Raw genomic sequence first — 12,541 nt, 5'->3', positions numbered from 1 at the left:
ATTAAAATGGTGAGTTAAATGGGCAATGTCAACTTTTTATATGTTGTACTTCAATATTACATTAACCTTTCTAATATACTTCATAAAAAATGTTATCTCCTTTTAATATAAAGCATGGCTTATAAAAAAGACCACTAGGGGTCCCCATACCATCCAGAACATAATAGTGTCCAGGTGCAGCATAATTTTTGTCCCAGCTGAAGCACAGGCCGGGACAAAGTCCAGTGAGTGAGGGTGGGACTAGCACTTCTCTGTGCTCACTCCTGTCCTATCAGACTGCAGCATGAAAACAGAGAGGAGGGGGTTACAGAGCAGCCCGCAACGATTGGATAAAGAGAGACCTGGGATTTTTATTTATATACAGAATCTGGTCTGAAGGTCATTTTAAGGTTTGGGATATGTATTTTTTTAAGGGGTCTGGTTGGGGTCTGAATTTGTTTTGGAGGCCTTGAGTCGGTATTCGTTTTGGAGCTCTGATCTGAGGACTGTATTTGTATTAAAGGGGTACTCCAGTCGAAAACAATTTTTTTCAAATCGACCAGAAAGTTTTACAGATTTTTTAATTACTTCTATAAAAAAAAAATCTTAAGCCTTCCAGTACCTAATAGCTGTCACGATGCCGGCTGGCAGGTAGTGGATCCTCTGTGCCAGAGAGGGATGGCGAGGACCGCGCTAGTGGACCGGTTCTAAGCCACTACAGGTTTTCACCAGAGCCCGCCGCAAAGCGGGATGGTCTTGCTGCGGCGGTAGTGACCAGGTCGTATCCACTAGCAACGGCTCACCTCTCTGGCTGCTGAAGATAGGCGAGGTACAAGGGAGTAGGCAGAAGCAAAGTCGGACGTAGCAGAAGGTCGGGGGCAGGCGGCAAGATTCGTAGTCAGGGGAGATAGCAGGAGTTCTGGTACACTGGCTTATAAACACACAAAACGCTTTCACAAGGCACGATGGCAACAAGATCCGGCAAGGAAGTGCAAGGGAGGAGGTTAGATATAGTCAGGGACCAGGAGGGAGCCAATTAAGCTAATTGGGCCAGGCACCAATCATTGGTGCACTGGCCCTTTAAGTCTCAGGGAGCTGGCGCGCGCGCGCCCTAGAGAGCGGAGCCGCGCGCGCCAGCACATGACCGCAGGAGACGGGAACGGGTAAGTGACCTGGGATGCGATTCGCGAGCGGGCGCGTCCCGCTGTGCGAATCGCATCCCCAACGGCCGAGACAGAGCAGCGCTCCCGGTCAGCGGGACTGACCGGGAAGCTGCAGGGAGAAAGACGCCGTGAGCGCTCCGGGGAGGAGCGGGGACCCGGAGCGCTAGGCGTAACAGTACCCCCCCCCTTAGGTCTCCCCTTTTTTTTGTCCGGTGACTGCCTCCCCTGGGATGAGGACACCGGGAAGGAATGTATGGTTTCCTCAATGGCAGGCAGTACAGCAGGAGTAGGAATGGGGAGGGATGGCAGAGGGCGAGACCTGGCACGGGGCAGTGTGACACCAGGACGAGGGCCATGAGGGGACACAGAGGTTTGCCTGATGGGACTGGGAGGGGGGGAGAGGCATTTCCTGTGGCAGGCAGAGTCCTTAATGACCTTAGGAGGAGCGGATACAGGAGGAACCACAGGGTCACGGCAGGGATTACTGGGAACCGGTTGAAGGCAGTCCTTGGAACAAGAGGGACCCCAACTCTTGATCTCCCCAGTGGACCAATCCAGGGTTGGGGAATGGTGTTGAAGCCAGGGTAGTCCAAGGAGAATTTCGGAAGTGCAATTAGGAAGGACAAAAAATTTAATTTCCTCGTGATGAGGTCCGATGCACATTAGGAGGGGCTCCGTGCGGTAACGCACGGTGCAATCCAACCTGGCTCCGTTGACCGCGGAAATGTGGAGTGGCTTGACAAGACGGGTCACCGGAATGCGGAATTTATTCACTAAGGACTCCCGAATAAAATTCCCAGAAGCTCCAGAGTCCAGGCAGGCCACGGCTGAGAGGGGAGAGCTGGCTGAAGTAGAGATCCGAACAGGCACCGTGAGACGTGGAGAAGCCGACTTAGTATCAAGAGACGCCACACCCACGAGAGCTGAGTGCGAGCGTGCGTTTCCCAGGCGTGGAGGACGGATTGGGCAATCCACCAAAAAATGTTCAGTACTGGCACAGTACAGACAAAGATTCTCCTCCTTACGGCGATTCCTCTCTTCCAGGGTCAGGCGAGACCGATCCACTTGCATGGCCTCCTCGGCGGGAGGCCTAGGCGCAGATTGCAGTGGAGACTGTGGGAGAGGTGTCCAGAGATCTAAGTCTTTTTCCTGGCGGAGCTCTTGATGCCTCTCAGAAAAACGCATGTCAATGCGAGTGGCTAGATGAATGAGTTCATGAAGGCTAGCAGGAGTCTCTCGTGCGGCCAGAACATCTTTAATGTTGCTGGATAGGCCTTTTTTAAAGGTCGCGCAGAGAGCCTCATTATTCCAGGATAGTTCAGAAGCAAGAGTACGGAATTGTATGGCGTACTCGCCAACGGAGGAATTACCCTGGACCAGGTTCAGCAGGGCAGTCTCAGCAGAAGAGGCTCGGGCAGGTTCCTCAAAGACACTTCGAATTTCCGAGAAGAAGGAGTGTACAGAGGCAGTGACGGGGTCATTGCGGTCCCAGAGCGGTGTGGCCCATGACAGGGCTTTTCCAGACAGAAGGCTGACTACGAAAGCCACCTTAGACCTTTCAGTAGGAAACTGGTCCGACATCATCTCCAAGTGCAGAGAACATTGCGAAAGGAAGCCACGGCAAAACTTAGAGTCCCCATTAAATTTGTCCGGCAAAGACAGGCGGAGGCTAGGAGTGGCCACTCGCTGCGGAAGGGGTGCAGGAGCTGGCGGAGGAGATGGTTGTTGCTGCTGAAGCTGAGACTGAACTTGCTGTAGCTGTGACTGTTGCTGCTGTTGCTGTGACTGGAGCTGCTGTAGCTGCGACTGGAGTTGCTGTGTCATGGAGGTCAAGTACGACAGCTGGTGCTCTTGTCGGGCGACCAATGTAGGGAGGTCGGCGGCAGCTGGCAGAGGAACTTCAGCGGGATCCATGGCCGGATCTACTGTCACGATGCCGGCTGGCAGGTAGTGGATCCTCTGTGCCAGAGAGGGATAGGCGTGGACCGTGCTAGTGGACCGGTTCTAAGCCACTACAGGTTTTCACCAGAGCCCGCCGCAAAGCGGGATGGTCTTGCTGCGGCGGTAGTGACCAGGTCGTATCCACTAGCAACGGCTCACCTCTCTGGCTGCTGAAGATAGGCGAGGTACAAGGGAGTAGGCAGAAGCAAAGTCGGACGTAGCAGAAGGTCGGGGGCAGGCGGCAAGATTCGTAGTCAGGGGAGATAGCAGGAGTTCTGGTACACTGGCTTATAAACACACAAAACGCTTTCACAAGGCACGATGGCAACAAGATCCGGCAAGGAAGTGCAAGGGAGGAGGTTAGATATAGTCAGGGACCAGGAGGGAGCCAATTAAGCTAATTGGGCCAGGCACCAATCATTGGTGCACTGGCCCTTTAAGTCTCAGGGAGCTGGCGCGCGCGCGCCCTAGAGAGCGGAGCCGCGCGCGCCAGCACATGACCGCAGGAGACGGGAACGGGTAAGTGACCTGGGATGCGATTCGCGAGCGGGCGCGTCCCGCTGTGCGAATCGCATCCCCAACGGCCGAGACAGAGCAGCGCTCCCGGTCAGCGGGACTGACCGGGAAGCTGCAGGGAGAAAGACGCCGTGAGCGCTCCGGGGAGGAGCGGGGACCCGGAGCGCTAGGCGTAACAATAGCTGCTGTATGCTCCAGAGGAAGTTGTATAGTTCTTTTCTGTCTGACCACAGTGCTCTCTGCTGCCACCTCTGTCCGTGTCAGGAACTGTCCAGAGTAGGAGCAAACCCTCATAAAATGTTTTCCCCCCCGGAGTAACCCTTTAAAGATCTGGGGATCTATATTAATTTAGAAAGTGAATTTGTTTGAATTTTCTTTTATCTATTTGGTCAGTGACTTCCAGAAGTACGTGAGGACTACAGAGAAGTATACAAGTAGGTTTATTGGCTGAAGAACCACCTGAATGCAAAGCAGGACACAAGTGCAGGATCTCCTTCGCTGTCACCGTGATACATCACTACATAATAAATTGAACAGTTTCCAGAGGAACAGAGCAGCACATATATCAATGCTCACCGATCGATCCATTCTCTACCAATCAACTCGGCCACTTCTACCGGGCCCTTCAGCCGACTCCTCTGATAAGAGATAGGACTGACAACCGTATAGCAGTAATTATTGTGAGACAGACCTTCCAGATAATCCCAGTGATCAGCTCCATCTCTTTGATTCCCCGCTGCAAAATACCGAGAGCAGTAACCAGTAAAATAATGGCTGCTACAACCTTGTACGACCGTAGAAGGCTGCGAATCAAAGGATATTGATTGAGAGGCGTTGCCATAGTAACAAACCTAGTGTCATTTTAACACTAAGGAAGAAAGAAGGACTTGGCACTTCATTGCTTATAGCTCTCGCGTGACACTAAATGCGCTTTACTACTTAATCACCATTAAAAGTGACCTTCAGTGCGACGGATGCAGTCATCTGGCGGGTATCGGGCCGGGGTGCTGAAGAGTAACTGCATTATGTGAAGCTATTCACACGTCAGAGTGATGGCCGGGGGTTAATGTAAATTGCAGACCAGCGTGTGTGTGTAATGACCAATTCAACCAGTAAAGGTTAAGTAAGTGACATCAGATTAATATGTGTACTGGATGGCACTGACTAAGCAGTTTCTCATGCAGTATATAGCAGAACGTTTTCAAGTGATTTTTTTTATTAGTACAGTGGTCCCTCAACATACGATGGTAATCCGTTCCAAATGGACCATCGTTTGTCGAAACCATCGTATGTTGAGAGATCCGTGCAATGTAAAGTATAGGACAGTGGTCTACAACCCGCGGACCTACAGATGTTGCAAAACTACAACACCCAGCATGCCCGGACAGTCAACGGCTGTCCGGGCATGCTGGGAGTTGTAGTTTTGCAACATCTGGAGGTCCGCAGGTTGAAGACCACTGGTATTGGAGGTTATACTCACGTGTCCCCGCCGCTCCGGACCGTCACCGCTGCCCTGGATGTCGCCTTCCATCGATGTCGCCGCGTCCCCGGGATGTCCCTGACGCTCCAGCAAGGCCTCTGATTCCCCGGCATCCTCACTCTCTGTCGCCACCATTACGTCACTTCGCACGCCGCTCCTATTGGATGACGAGACGGCGTGCGCAGCGATGTGATGACGACGATGGAGAGCGCCGACGATGCAGGGGGTCCCGAAGAGGACGCGCCGGACCCCCGAGGACAGGTAAGTGATCGTCAGCGGACCACACGGGGCACCGTAAACGGCTATCCGGTGGCAGCTGCCGGATAGCAGTTTATGTGATGACCCCGACATACATAAGCATTGTATGTTGATGCTGCCTTCAACATGCGATGGCCTCTGATCGTATGTCGGGGCCATCGTAGGTAGGGGGGTCACTGTATCAATGTTACTGAGGGTAGGCCGCATAAGTTCTCTTAAAGGGTAGCTAAAAATGGGGTAGTCTGAATAAAAAAAAAAAAAAAAGAGGTTTTCAAATTGAATAAACAAATTTGTAACTTTCTTCTATTTTAAAATCTTAATCCTTTCATTACTTATCAGCTGCTGTATGCTCCAGAGGAAGTTGTGTAGTTCTTTCCAGTCCGACCACAGTGCTCTCTGCTGCCTCCTCTGTCCATGTCAAAAACTGTCCAGAGCAGGAGAGGTTTGCAATTGGGATTTGCTCCTGTTCTGGAGAGTTCCTGGTATGGACAGATGTGGCAGCAGAGACCACTGTGGTCAGACTGGATAGACTGGTATAATGTCCTGGCTTTGGACAATATTGGGATCCTGTGGCCAGCAGCACCTAGGCCAATATATGTGGCCATGCACTCATTTGGCTGGGTGCAGTATACCTGGACCAGCAACTGTACTAGTAAGGTATGCTTTACCTTGGAGACTATGTATACGAGACTATGTATACGTGCAGGGATTCCTGTCGGAAACAGGAGTCCCTGCTCCTGTAGGTAGTGAGCAGCAAGGCATACACTGTGTAGGAGATCTATCGAAACCTGTATTGAGTAAGGATGGTGCAGTCACACAATTAGATTGTTTCTTTCATTTTTAGAGGCAATGCTGTATTGTGAGCAGTAGTTGTGATGCATTCAACATTGCCATTTACCTCCAGGTGGCCTGGCTCTTGAGTTTAAACTGGGAGGGGAGGTGTACAGTGTGTATGCCTCGCCCCCTGAATGTATAGGAAAAGGGACTCCAGAAGTCATATTTCTGTATTGAATTATGCCAAAGGAAATACCTTCCAATGGATTCTACTGCTCTGTTCACAAGTCGGAAGTTCCATGATGGAAGAATATGTTTCCACCAGAAGATTGAACATGTCACCAGAGACGTCCCCCGACTGTGCTGCACGCAGAATCCATCCAGAATTGCCACAAGAAAATTTCCATAGTGTGAAGGTATCCTAAGGTCTTGTTCACATGGTTGAATTTCCAAGCCAAGTCCGGCAGAAAAATTCAGCTCGGAAATTCCATTGAGTCCTATTGTTTTCAATGGGATTTTGTTGCAAATATCAGCAGTGAAATTCTACCTGTGGAATGGGCGTCCACCCTAACATTAAAGGGGTACTCCGCACCTAGACATCTTATCCCCTATCTCTCCTTCAGCCCCCTGAGTCATTAGTTCTCCGGAGCTAAGTTTGCTCCGTGGCTGAGTACTCAAGATACAGGGTCCGGTGGTTCGTGACATCATGGCTTCGCCTCCCTATGATGTCACACCCCGACCCATTAATGCAAGTCTATGGGAGGGGGCATGGCCCCCTCCCATAGACTTGCATTAGGGGGGCAGCGTGATATCACATGGGTATTCCCTTTAACATGGTTATTCCTTAGGTGAAATTCCACCTAACTGCATCGCATTCAAATTCCGGCCTCAGCAGAAAGAATTGACTTGGAGACGGCTCATTTCCGAGCATTCCTAGCGTCAGCTGATGAGTCGGAGCCCGCTGCCCACAGAATGTCCAGCTGGAAAATTTCCAGTGAAATTACGCCATGTGAACATATCCTAATACACTTGTCCAGACTGAAATAACACATTTATGTTGATAGTATGATTAGGGGGTTCTGTGCATTCACATCCGGGGAGATTTATCAAAACCTGTCCAGAGGAAAAGTTGCTGAGTTGCCCATAGCAACCAATCAGATCGCTGCTTTCCTTTTGCAGAGGCCTTGTTAAAAAAGAAAGAAGCCATCTGATTGGTTGCTATGGGCAACTCAGCAACTTTTCCTCTGGACAGGTTTTGATAAATCTCCCCCATCATGATTTTGCTATACAGTTCCCATATACTGTTATGTATAGGAAAACCGTATATAACCGTATGAAAAACAGGACACATACACTTCCCATGCAAAAAATGTATGCAACAAGATGCTTTCGGTTGTGTATGTTTTTGGTTGTGTAAAGTTTTGTGCGGTTTTTTTCACCGTACACAAAACTGCAGTCTACTATGGTTTTGTGTCCTGTTTAAAAATCGAATACGTTTTTAACATTGAAGTCAATGAAAAATGTATGTGTCTACAGTGCCATACGGTTTTTGGGATGCGTTTTTTTCTTGTACATGGCAACCCACCCCTACTTTCCTTGGAATTTCAATAAAACAATTGGAACTTTATTGCACGTTTGTTAACCAAATAAAGTATACATTTTTTATTACAATAACTGTATTGCAGCAGGACCTCTAAATTCAAACTGCACACGGTTTAAAACCCTACGCAGCTTCATTTCAGAGCACATGTTTGTACACAGTTTGTCAGTTTTTAGGGCATACGTTCTGTGAAAAGAAAAACTGATGCAAAACAGTATGGCAAAATCGTGATGTGAATGCACCCTGTTGTTCCTTCCTGTTTTGGCAGCGGGACTTACATATTTAGGAGAAAAGTGGAGGATGCTCCCAGGCCAAGAAGAATTCTGCCAATAAAATTCTGCCAATAAAATCAGGAAATAATATAATAATAAAAAAAAAAAAAAAAAAAAAAATATATATATATATGTATATACAGTGACCCCCCGACTTATGATGGCCCCGACATATGATCATTTCAACATATGATGGCCTCTCAGAGCCCATCGTATGTTGAAGGCAGCATCGACATATGATGCTGCTGTGTGTCGGGGCCATCGTACAAACAGCTATCTGACAGCGCTGACAACTTCAGCAACTGACAGATAGTTGTTTAATGTGCCCCATGTGCCCCGTTCTGCCTCCTGTTACTCACATGTTGTCCTGCTAACTCACTCAGGCTTCCACTGTGAGCTCTGTGTAAGCCCCGCCCCCCCAGTTCCGCTATAGCCAATAGCCTGCAGCATCTTGCTGCAGGCATCCAATGAGCTGCTGGCTGCCCTCCCCTTCCTTTCCTATAGAGCTGTAGTCGGCAGGATCGTAATGGAGGACATTCTGTCCCCCCTGAAGGTATTTAAAGAGCTGTACAGTACTGTATGTGATGTCACACAACACATACAATACATATACACACTATACACCCCATACATCAATGTTTCCCTATCAGTGTACCTCCAGCTGTTGCAAAACTATAACTCCCAGCATGCCCAGACAGTCAATGGCTGTACATGCATGCTGGGAGTTGTAGTTGTGTAACAGCTGGAGGCACCCTGGTTTGTTAAACACTCCCCATACACTCCATATACAATGGTCATCCCAGAACCAATTAGCAGTTTCCCATAGAGATATGTATTCAACATACAATGGTTCCAAGGCCCCAGAACCAGTTACCATTTTTACATAGACATATGTACTCGACATATGATGGTTTCAACATATGATGGTTCTCCTGGAACCAATTAATATCATATGTTGAGGGACCACAGTACATATTTAGTGCTGAGTCATTTAGGCTCTTGATAGAACGACTAATATTGTTCATAGTTATATTTATATGTTACTTGACATATATTGGGGTAGATTTATCAAAACCTGTGTAGAGGAAGAGTGGTGCAGTTGCCCATAGCAACCAATCAGATCGCCGCTTTAATTTTTCACAGGCATCTGTGAATCTGGTTGCTGTGGAGAACTGCACCGCTCTTCTTCTACACAGGTTTTGATAAATCTCTCCCATTATGTGTTTTACGTCATAACTGTTAAAGTACCTCTCATGATCTTGTTACATTATATAATCCTCCCAGTTCAATGCCCCCATCATTATAAACCACTCCCTGCCTTTATTTTTTAGTTTTCTACCTTGATATTTCTCTGTATTTTCTGCTCAGTCTCAGTCAGATTCACAGACTGGGAAGGGGCGTTCCCCAGAAGGCGTGACATCATCTGAAGCCATACAGGGGAGAACTTCCTCCCTCACTCTGCTACACACAGCCCAGAGCAGTTCAGTGTGAGATGAGCTATGATTGGCTAAGGCTGCACTCATCCCCCTCAGCACTTCCTGAATTTGAACTTCTGCCAGGCCAGCAGGAGTCCAAAGTCTGTGAAAAAGACTGGGGAAAATGTTCTCTGGATAAGTAAGGAGACACATAGTGGCAGCTTTTTTAAACAAATAAAACTTGGAAAACTTTTTTTTTTTTTAGAAAGATTTTTTATTTACCATAAGGAGTGCAATAGCACAAAATAGTTTTAATGAAAGTGCCCATTTAAGGCTATGTTCACATCAGCATTGGGCAAATATGTTATGAATTACCTATTTTTGATACATATTGGAGGCCATTCTGAAAAGATCTGAAACTGATATTAAGTGGATGTGGATGGTCCGTTGTATTAAAAGATTTTTTTTTTTATTAAATATGAATTAAATATAAAATATCAGACCACTAACATCTGTTATTATCAGGTAAAACATCCATGTATCACAATTCATTTCAGTTATTTTTTAACCATTTCCATTCTGTTTTATTTTTTTTCCTGAGCATGTGTGGGGTCCCAGCATCAAAGGTTGGCCTGTGGGCTGTGGATCTCCTCGGGCCCACTGTTCTATTGTTTACTGTGTTTATGCACTTTGCTGTATTTACTGTATTCTTGCATTATTTGTGTACTGTACCTTAAAGAAGGAGATACAGAGTAACCAGGGGACCCTGTCTGCCCAATGAGAACCCCCAAATTGCCCTGAATATAGTGTAGGGGGAGGAGTTGCCGTAGCCCAGTCTAAGTTTAGCTTAGTGCTGTGTGCAGAGCTCCATGTGAGCTTCAGTGTGGAAAGGAGTTGGAAGAAGTGTGAGGTGATTCTGAGGGAAGCCTGAAACACAATCTCTCAATCATATCAAACCCGCCATTCTGCAAGGGTTCCCTGTACAGTTGGTGAGTTCATACCTTGGCAGTGTCAGTAATTGGACCCTAGCAGAACCCTAGTCAGTGTGGGATATCTCTTAATCTCCAAGTCTCAAGTCAATCTAATGCAAGTGGTTGAAAAGCACCATAAGTCCCAGAAAGGCACCAGGGCTCCCAAGGGTTACACTGCATCCCTTCTACTCTGTTCCGTACTGTGTGTGTTATACCATCTACACTTGCCTCAGTAAAAGGCAGTTATCTGTAACCTGGCATCAATGTGTTTATTGTCCTGTGCCTGGCCCAAGAGAAGCTGTCTCCACCTCAGACCGTGTATAGGCTAACGGTGCCTGGTGTCACGATTTGACTGGTATATCTTGCACCGGTTCATGACTCCTTGGTTGTGTGGTGACAGGGGGTGTCACCACACAACCAAGGAATCACGACCAGGATGATTCCTAATCGCGAGCCGCCACTATACATGCTCAGTAGCAGTAATAGATGTAAAAGATGTAAAAAAACGGAGGTTAGTGGAGATTACATCCATCACCATATACTTCAAAGATACATTACTAAAGTATGGTAAATGTACGTTATTTTTTACGGGGAAAAATTAGCGCATGTCTGGAATTTTCTTTTTGTTAAAATAACAGAAATTAAGTGGAACTGATGACAACTGAGGATAGAGGAGATAAAAACTGAAATGAAATGGGATCTCAGAACTGAGTAATGGAAATGAAAAACACTGATGTGAACCCAAGCAAATATATGTTTAGCAAATATTGTAACTCCTAATGCAGTGTTTTCTGAACAGTGTGTCCCCATTTGTTGCAGAACTACAACTCCCATCATGTCTGGGCATGCTGGGAGTTGTGGTTTTGCAACAGATGGAGGCTCACTGGTTGGGAAACACTGCCCTATGCTATACATCATACTACAAGTTACACTAATATTCCTGTACATTACAAAACAAAGTCAAAGACTAAAGCATATGGCTTTCCAGACATACTGGGAGTTATAGTTTTGCAGTAGCTTGAGGTCCCCTGGTTGGGAAACCTTGCTCTATGCCAGTGGTCTTCAACCTGCGGATCTCCAGATGTTGCAAAACTACAACTCCCAGCATGCCCGGACAGCCATCTGGGAGTGCTGGGAGTTGTAGTTTTGCAACATCTGGAGATACATCATACCACATGCTACACTAACATTTCCATACATATTATAAAACAAAGTCAAACAGTAAAGCATATGACTGTCCAGGCATGTTGGGAGTTGTAGTTTTGCAGTTGCTTGAGGCACCCTGGTTGGGAAACCTTGCTCTCTGCTATACATCATACCACATGCTACACTAACATTCCCATTCGTATTATAAAACAAAATCAAACAGTAAAGCATATGACTGTCCAGGCATGCTGGGAGTTGTAGTTTTGCAGTAGCTTGAGGCACCCTGGTTGGGAAACCTTGCTCTCAGTTATACATCATACCACATGCTACACTAACATTCCCATACATATTATAAAATAAAATCAAACAGTAAAGCATATGACTGTCCAGGCATGCTGGGAGTTATAGTTTTGCTACATCTGGAGACACTGTAAGTGCATTCTGTCAATGCAGATGAATAAGTATTGGAGAATTCATATGGTTTTTCTTTATACTCCTGCATTAAATACGATCTAAGGTTACAGAGCATATGGGACACGGTTGAAGTGTTCTTATTTCTTACCCGCCATAAATGTTACCACGCAGTGTTTTTACTTGTGCAGAAAAATACCAATTTCTTTTTCTTTCTTTTTATTTATATATATATATTTTTTTACTATTCTGTCCAGGTTAACACACATAAAATTTACCAGGTGGAGCCGAGCGCAGCTGCGTATCGATTTTATCTCCTGAATTGCTGGAATATCAGAGCTGCCCCCTTCTGCCTCCATCCCTTGTTCTCGGTAAGAGGTAGAACAATTTTATGGCCATTTTCTTTCCTGCATTCCTGCTCTGCTGATCTCTAAATTATTACTTGCAGTAAAATGCTGCGACTCTTTGCATGTTCTTATAAACGACATCATTTACAGACGAGGGAATGAAGAAAAAAAAAAAAGAAAAAAAATCCAAAAATCTCCCAGTATGAGGATTGAATGATTGCTCTCAAGTGCGCCTGACATTTATGATACTTGGTAATGAGGTTCTGCT

At 46.7% G+C, this 12,541-nt stretch overlaps 1 long non-coding RNA gene across 4 annotated transcripts; it reads left to right on the top strand.

Moving 5' to 3' along the window:
* The first annotated feature begins 4,190 nt into the window (after positions 1-4,190).
* LOC130284258 (uncharacterized) lies at positions 4,191-12,541 on the top strand. Of its 4 annotated transcripts, none has more exons than XR_008846955.1 (3): positions 4,191-4,722; positions 12,184-12,297; positions 12,375-12,541. It is a non-coding gene; the product is annotated as an uncharacterized LOC130284258 (long non-coding RNA). The 4 variants fall into 4 exon arrangements; XR_008846956.1 differs by lacking the exon at positions 4,191-4,722 and adding an exon at positions 8,443-8,536; XR_008846957.1 differs by lacking the exon at positions 4,191-4,722 and adding an exon at positions 9,139-9,179.

Source organism: Hyla sarda, chromosome 8, assembly GCF_029499605.1.
Source record: "Hyla sarda isolate aHylSar1 chromosome 8, aHylSar1.hap1, whole genome shotgun sequence".
In the NCBI taxonomy this organism is placed as follows: Eukaryota; Metazoa; Chordata; class Amphibia; order Anura; family Hylidae; genus Hyla; species Hyla sarda.
Note: the sequence above shows the minus strand (reverse complement) of the source record. Positions and strands in the feature narration are given on the sequence as shown.